This window comes from Lissotriton vulgaris, unplaced genomic scaffold, assembly GCF_964263255.1.
Source record: "Lissotriton vulgaris unplaced genomic scaffold, aLisVul1.2 SCAFFOLD_2558, whole genome shotgun sequence".
NCBI classification, from domain to species: domain Eukaryota; kingdom Metazoa; phylum Chordata; class Amphibia; order Caudata; family Salamandridae; genus Lissotriton; species Lissotriton vulgaris.
In genome coordinates, this window is record NW_028245546.1 from 240,085 (window position 1) to 249,318 (window position 9,234).

A 9,234-nucleotide genomic window follows, 5' to 3' on the forward strand; every position below is an offset into this window, starting at 1 on the left:
TTTACCCATAAACTGAAAACTGACCCTGAACCCTAAAAATACCCCTTTACCCAAGAACTGAAAACTGACCCTGAACCCAAAAAATACCCCTTTACCCACAAACTGAAAACTGACACTGAACCAAAAAATACCCCCTTACCCATAAACTGAAAACTGACCCTGAACACTAAAAATACCCCTTTACCCATAAACAGAAAACTGACCCTGAAACCAAAAAATACCCCTTTACCCAAGAACTGAAAACTGACCCTGAACCAAAAAATACCCCCTTACCCAAAAACTGAAAACTGACCCTAAACACTAAACATACTCCTTTACCCAAAATTAATGATTATTATTTAATTAGCAATTAATTAATAATGAACAATAACATATAAAGTAAATATATTATCACATTAGCTGTAATTATTATAATTTAATAATTAATATTTTTTTTCCCAATTAATTAATTAACAGTAATTAAAAATTATATATCAATAAATAACTCTAATTAATGTAACTTATTAATATTATTTAATTACCAATTAATTAATAATGTTAAATATGTACAAAATAATAATAATTAATTAACTAATTAATAATAATTATTTTCCAATAAATTAAATATAAATTTATAAAAACATATATTAATTGATTAATTATTATTAATATACTCCCCACCCCATTCCCCTATAAACCCACATCCCGCTACAGAAAATATATATCAATTAATCAATTAATTTTTTTCCCAATTAATCAATATTAATTAGCAATTAATTATAATTATTAATTAATCCTACTAATTATTAATCAACTTACCATAATTAAATTACTTCCCACCCTATTCCCCTATAAACCCACAACCCGCTACAGAACATATATATCAATTAATAAATTAATTAAAATTATTTTCCTATTATTTTCACATAATTACCAATTAATTATAATTTATTAATAAATCCTACTAATTACTAAACAATTTACCATAATTAAATTACTTCCCACCCTATTCCCCTATAAACCCACAACCCGCTCCGGTACAAAAACATAAAAGTTACTTATAAAATTATTTATTATTAAATAAAATGTATACACATATAATAGTAATTATTTTAAATAGTTAAATTAAACATATAACACATACATAATAAAAAACTATACAATAATACAAATATCGATATTAGTGTCATCGAAATTAGTAACATCGATATATATGCTATCGATATTACTTACTTCGATATTACTTACATCGATATTAAGTATTTCGATATTACTTACCTTGGGTCGATATTCTGTCCTACGATATTCTTGCCTTCGATATTATGCACCTTCGATATTTCAGACTCGATATTATGGTAGGTCGATATTTACAACTCGATATTTTGACTGTGTACCCTCCCCTGATCTCCCCAAGGATTCTACTAAGCAACGGCCCCTTCAGTTATAAGCGTAACCCTCCTCACATTGTACCTTTAAAGCCACATTTTGGCGCTTCGTCTTTTTCTTTCCTGTTGTGCTCTGACTGAACTTGGTTGCTTTTCACTGTTATATAGTCAAATCCCGTTAACCTGTAAGTAATCAGTGTCACATGGGCCCTGATTCCGTCCTCCCCTTTCACGGCCAGTGGGTCTTAAAGGGATATCGTATCTGAAGAAGTGGTCACATTACATCAAACCCTCCACCCGCCTTTAACATCCACACATCTTTTAAAGCATCTTGAAAATGTTTTTTTGCAAACCCAGGTTGCGTCCAGTGTATAATTTACCCACTTAGGCGAAATGTAACATTTAAAATAAAGGTAAATTGAAACTTGTGACTTGTTCATCTTTTAAAAAAAGACCTTATAGTTTAGTGAAAAGCAATAAACGTGCACACTGAAATCCATTACAAATCCATAGTCATTAAAGTTCACTTTCTAGTCCGCTCTCGATCTTCCCAGTGATATTCTGCTGTCTCTGAAGTGGTATTTTCATTTTCTTTGTTTCTCATCATAATTTCATCAGGTCATCTATGGGGTGCACCTATCGTTAAGGGACAGTCAATGTTGCAAAGCAATTTAGAAAGTACACGAGTGCACACCTTCCCTTCAGGTTCACTTTTGGCTTTTTAAACAAGAACTCCTCAATTATGTGCGTGCGGTCGGAACTGTGAGCCGTCCCACCTCACAGGAGTTTACATAACGGGCGAAAGTGGTGCGGTCCATTCCGCACCCATCCGTCGCACTGCTAAGTTTCGGGGTTGTCCCTTTCATTAAGTTGAGCTTTGTTATCTTGTCAGTATACATCTCGTAAACCATTCTTAATCATCCGTCTTCATGCAAATCTTAAACCATGTATTTAAGGCCACTACAGAGACTGTATAGTTCCACTTGAATGTTTTATTTATCATTTTCAAATGCCATCTGGCGTCATCTTGACTTTTACAAGCAACACATGTTCAAAAAGCATCCATATGGAGCAGGTACTTTACAATCCACCCAATGCATTTCGAACCTTATCTGGTTCTTCGTCAGGGGTTACTACAAGAATGGAAATGAGAAAAAGTGACTATGTCATATATGCGATAAACTTATTGCAAAATCATACAAAGAATTTGTGTTCCCTTAATTACCCACCCTCGTTGTTATCATGATTCTTACACAGAAGCTACCCTAGTTTTTCAATGCGAATGGTGAACAGTTCTACCCGACAGTGGGCGCTCGTCATCATAAATATCTAGTCAACGCATCTTACAAAAAACGTCCCATAACAAGAACAGTTGAAAAAATGACGTGAACACTCTATTACTCTCTCCTGCTGTCTCCCCTGGAATCACTGACAGAATTTCGACTTCAAAAATATCGACCTACAAGAATATCGAGTCAACAATATAGAGGGCAAAAATATCGACATCCTATCTACAACATGGTAAGTACAAAAATATCGGAAAAAAAATATCGATGTTAAAAATATCAATGTTAAATATATCGTTTTTTTTCTTTTTTTAATATATAAATATAAAATTAAGTCTATGAGACTAATAAATAAAAGAAACATATTTAAAAGTATCTAATAATATTTAAAAGTAATAAATAAAACATATATTAAGAATACATTAATTAAATATATACAGTAAATATGTAATATATATACATTGAACAATAAGTATTAATAATTATTTTACGAATTTATAAATTAATGAAATATATTGTAATTTACTAACACATTTACAAACATAAAAAAAGTAACATAAATAAAATGTAAGTAATATAAAAAATAAAATAAATATTTGATATATTAACAATTAATTAAATAAAACGTTGCATAGCGTAAGGGTAAAAATTTCTATTCCTACTCCAGAGAGTACAACAGTAGGGAAAACTGACCCTGAACTCAAAAAACACCCCTTTACCCAAGAACTGAAACTGACCCTGAACCCTAAAAATACCCCTTTACCCAAAAACTGAAAACTGACCCTGAACTCAAAAAATACCCCTTTACCCAAGAACTGAAAACTGACCCTGAACCCAAAAAATACCCCCTTACCCAAAAACTGAAAACTGACCCTGAACCCTAAAAATACCCATTTACCCATGAACTGAAAACTGACACTGAACCAAAAAATACCCCCATACCCAAAAACTGAAAACTGACCCTGAACCCTAAAAATACCCCTTTACCCAAGAACTGAAAACTGACCCTGAACCCAAAAAATACCCCTTTACCCACGAACTAAAAACTGACACTGAACCCAAAAATACCCCCTTACCCATAAACTGAAAACTGACCCTGAACCCTAAAAATACCCCTTTACCCATAAACTGAAAACTGACCCTGAACCCTAAAAATACCCCTTTACCCAAGAACTGAAAACTGACCCTGAACCCAAAAAATACCCCTTTACCCACGAACTGAAAACTGACACTGAACCAAAAAAATACCCCCTTACCCATAAACTGAAAACTGACCCTGAACACTAAAAATACCCCTTTACCCATAAACAGAAAACTGACCCTGAAACCAAAAAATACCCCTTTACCCAAGAACTGAAAACTGACCCTGAACCAAAAAATACCCCCTTACCCAAAAACTGAAAACTGACCCTAAACACTAAACATACTCCTTTACCCAAAATTAATGATTATTATTTAATTAGCAATTAATTAATAATGAACAATAACATATAAAGTAAATATATTATCACATTAGCTGTAATTATTATAATTTAATAATTAATATTTTTTTTCCCAATTAATTAATTAACAGTAATTAAAAATTATATATCAATAAATAACTCTCATTAATGTAACTTATTAATATTATTTAATTACCAATTAATTAATAATGTTAAATATGTACAAAATAATAATTAATTAACTAATTAATAATAATTATTTTCCAATAAATTAAATATAAATTTATAAAAACATATATTAATTAATTAATTATTATTAATATACTCCCCACCCCATTCCCCTATAAACCCACATCCCGCTACAGAAAATATATATCAATTAATCAATTAATTTTTTTCCCAATTAATCAATATTAATTAGCAATTAATTATAATTATTAATAATCCTACTAATTATTAATCAACTTACCATAATTAAATTACTTCCCACCCTATTCCCCTATAAACCCACAACCCGCTACAGAACATATATATCAATTAATAAATTAATTAAAATTATTTTCCTATTATTTTCACATAATTACCAATTAATTATAATTATTAATTAATCCTACTAATTATTAATCAACTTACCATAATTAAATTACTCCCCACCCCATTCCCCTATAAACCCACATCCCGCTACAGAAAATATATATCAATTAATCAATTAATTTTTTTCCCAAATGATCAATATTAATTAGCAATTAATTATAATTATTAATAAATCCTACTAATTACTAAACAATTTACCATAATTAAATTACTTCCCACCCTATTCCCCTATAAACCCACAACCCGCTCCGGTACAAAAACATAAAAGTTACTTATAAAATTATTTATTATTAAATAAAATGTATACACATATAATAGTAATTATTTTAAATAGTTAAATTAAACATATAACACATACATAATAAAAAACTATACAATAATACAAATATCGATATTAGTGTCATCGAAATTAGTAACATCGATATATATGCTATCGATATTACTTACTTCGATATTACTTACATCGATATTAAGTATTTCGATATTACTTACCTTGGGTCGATATTCTGTCCTACGATATTCTTGCCTTCGATATTATGTACCTTCGATATTTCAGACTCGATATTATGGTAGGTCGATATTTACAACTCGATATTTTGACTGTGTACCCTCCCCTGATCTCCCCAAGGATTCTACTAAGCAACGGCCCCTTCAGTTATAAGCGTAACCCTCCTCACATTGTACTTTTAAAGCCACATTTTGGCGCTTCGTCTTTTTCTTTCCTGTTGTGCTCTGACTGAACTTGGTTGCTTTTCACTGTTATATAGTCAAATCCCGTTAACCTGTAAGTAATCAGTGTCACATGGGCCCTGACTCCGTCCTCCCCTTTCACGGCCAGTGGGTCTTAAAGGGATATTGTATCTGAAGAAGTGGTCACATTACATCAAACCCTCCACCCGCCTTTAACATCCACACATCTTTTAAAGCATCTTGAAAATGTTTTTTTGCAAACCCAGGTTGCGTCCAGTGTATAATTTACCCACTTAGGCGAAATGTAACATTTAAAATAAAGGTAAATTGAAACTTGTGACTTGTTCATCTTTTAAAAAAAGACCTTATAGTTTAGTGAAAAGCAATAAACGTGCACACTGAAATCCATTACAAATCCATAGTCATTAAAGTTCACTTTCTAGTCCGCTCTCGATCTTCCCAGTGATATTCTGCTGTCTCTGAAGTGGTATTTTCATTTTCTTTGTTTCTCATCATAATTTCATCAGGTCATCTATGGGGTGCACCTATCGTTAAGGGACAGTCAATGTTGCAAAGCAATTTAGAAAGTACACGAGTGCACACCTTCCCTTCAGGTTCACTTTTGGCTTTTTAAACAAGAACTCCTCAATTATGTGCGTGCGGTCGGAACTGTGAGCCGTCCCAACTCACAGGAGTTTACATAACGGGCGAAAGTGGTGCGGTCCATTCCGCACCCATCCGTCGCACTGCTAAGTTTCGGGGTTGTCCCTTTCATTAAGTTGAGCTTTGTTATCTTGTCAGTATACATCTCGTAAACCATTCTTAATCATCCGTCTTCATGCAAATCTTAAACCATGTATTTAAGAAAACTACAGAGACTGTATAGTTCCACTTGAATGTTTTATTTATCATTTTCAAATGCCACCTGGCGTCATCTTGACTTTTACAAGCAGCACGTGTTCACAAAGCATCCATATGGAGCAGGTACTTTACAATCCACCCAATGCATTTCGAACCGTATCTGGTTCTTCGTCAGGGGTTACTACAAGAATGAAAATGAGAAAAAGTGACTATGTCATATATGCGATAAACTTATTGCAAAATCATACAAACAATTTGTGTTCCCTTACTTACCCACCCTCGTTGTTATCATGATTCTTACACAGAAGCTACCCTAGTTTTTCAATGCGAATGGTGAACAGTTCTACCCGACAGTGGGCGCTTGACATCATAAATATCTAGTCAATGCATCTTACAAAAAACGTCCCATAACAAGAACAGTTGAAAAAATGACGTGAACACTCTATTACTCTCTCCTGCTGTCTCCCCTGGAATCACTGACAGAATTTCGACTTCAAAAATATCGACCTACAAGAATATCGAGTCAACAATATCGAGGGCAAAAATATCGACATCCTATCTACAACATGGTCAGTACAAAAATATCGGAAAAAAAATATCGATGTTAAAAATATCGATGTTAAATATATCGTTTTTTTTTTTTAATATATAAATGTAAAATTAAGTCTATAAGACTAATAAATAAAAGACACATATTTAAAAGTATCTAATAATATTTAAAAGTAATAAATAAAACATATATTAAGAATACATTAATTAAATATATACAGTAAATATGTAATATATATACATTGAACAATAAGTATTAATAATTATTTTACGAATTTATACATTAATGAAATATATTGTAATTTACTAACACATTTACAAACATAAAAAAGTAACATAAATAAAATGTAAGTAATATAAAAAATAAAATAAATATTTGATATATTAACAATTAATTAAATAAAACGTTGCATAGCGTAAGGGTAAACATTTCTATTCCTACTCCAGAGAGTACAACAGTAGGGAAAACTGACCCTGAACTCAAAAAACACCCCTTTACCCAAGAACTGAAACTGACCCTGAACCCTAAAAATACCCCTTTACCCAAAAACTGAAAACTGACCCTGAACTCAAAAAATACCCCTTTACCCAAGAACTGAAAACTGACCCTGAACCCAAAAAATACCCCCTTACCCAAAAACTGAAAACTGACCCTGAACCCTAAAAATACCCATTTACCCATGAACTGAAAACTGACACTAAACCAAAAAATACCCCCATACCCAAAAACTGAAAACTGACCCTGAACCCTAAAAATACCCCTTTACCCAAGAACTGAAAACTGACCCTGAACCCAAAAAATACCCCTTTACCCACGAACTAAAAACTGACACTGAACCCAAAAATACCCCCTTACCCATAAACTGAAAACTGACCCTGAACCCTAAAAATACCCCTTTACCCATAAACTGAAAACTGACCCTGAACCCTAAAAATACCCCTTTACCCAAGAACTGAAAACTGACCCTGAACCCAAAAAATACCCCTTTACCCACAAACTGAAAACTGACACTGAACCAAAAAATACCCCCTTACCCATAAACTGAAAACTGACCCTGAACACTAAAAATACCCCTTTACCCATAAACAGAAAACTGACCCTGAAACCAAAAAATACCCCTTTACCCAAGAACTGAAAACTGACCCTGAACCAAAAAATACCCCCTTACCCAAAAACTGAAAACTGACCCTAAACACTAAACATACTCCTTTACCCAAAATTAATGATTATTATTTAATTAGCAATTAATTAATAATGAACAATAACATATAAAGTAAATATATTATCACATTAGCTGTAATTATTATAATTTAATAATTAATATTTTTTTTCCCAATTAATTAATTAACAGTAATTAAAAATTATATATCAATAAATAACTCTAATTAATGTAACTTATTAATATTATTTAATTACCGATTAATTAATAATGTTAAATATGTACAAAATAATAATAATTAATTAACTAATTAATAATAATTATTTTCCAATAAATTAAATATAAATTTATAAAAACATATATTAATTGATTAATTATTATTAATATACTCCCCACCCCATTCCCCTATAAACCCACATCCCGCTACAGAAAATATATATCAATTAATCAATTAATTTTTTTCCCAATTAATCAATATTAATTAGCAATTAATTATAATTATTAATTAATCCTACTAATTATTAATCAACTTACCATAATTAAATTACTTCCCACCCTATTCCCCTATAAACCCACAAACCGCTACAGAACATATATATCAATTAATAAATTAATTAAAATTATTTTCCTATTATTTTCACATAATTACCAATTAATTATAATTTATTAATAAATCCTACTAATTACTAAACAATTTACCATAATTAAATTACTTCCCACCCTATTCCCCTATAAACCCACAACCCGCTCCGGTACAAAAACATAAAAGTTACTTATAAAATTATTTATTATTAAATAAAATGTATACACATATAATAGTAATTATTTTAAATAGTTAAATTAAACATATAACACATACATAATAAAAAACTATACAATAATACAAATATCGATATTAGTGTCATCGAAATTAGTAACATCGATATATATGCTATCGATATTACTTACTTCGATATTACTTACATCGATATTAAGTATTTCGATATTACTTACCTTGGGTCGATATTCTGTCCTACGATATTCTTGCCTTCGATATTATGCACCTTCGATATTTCAGACTCGATATTATGGTAGGTCGATATTTACAACTCGATATTTTGACTGTGTACCCTCCCCTGATCTCCCCAAGGATTCTACTAAGCAACGGCCCCTTCAGTTATAAGCGTAACCCTCCTCACATTGTACCTTTAAAGCCACATTTTGGCGCTTCGTCTTTTTCTTTCCTGTTGTGCTCTGACTGAACTTGGTTGCTTTTCACTGTTATATAGTCAAATCCCGTTAACCTGTA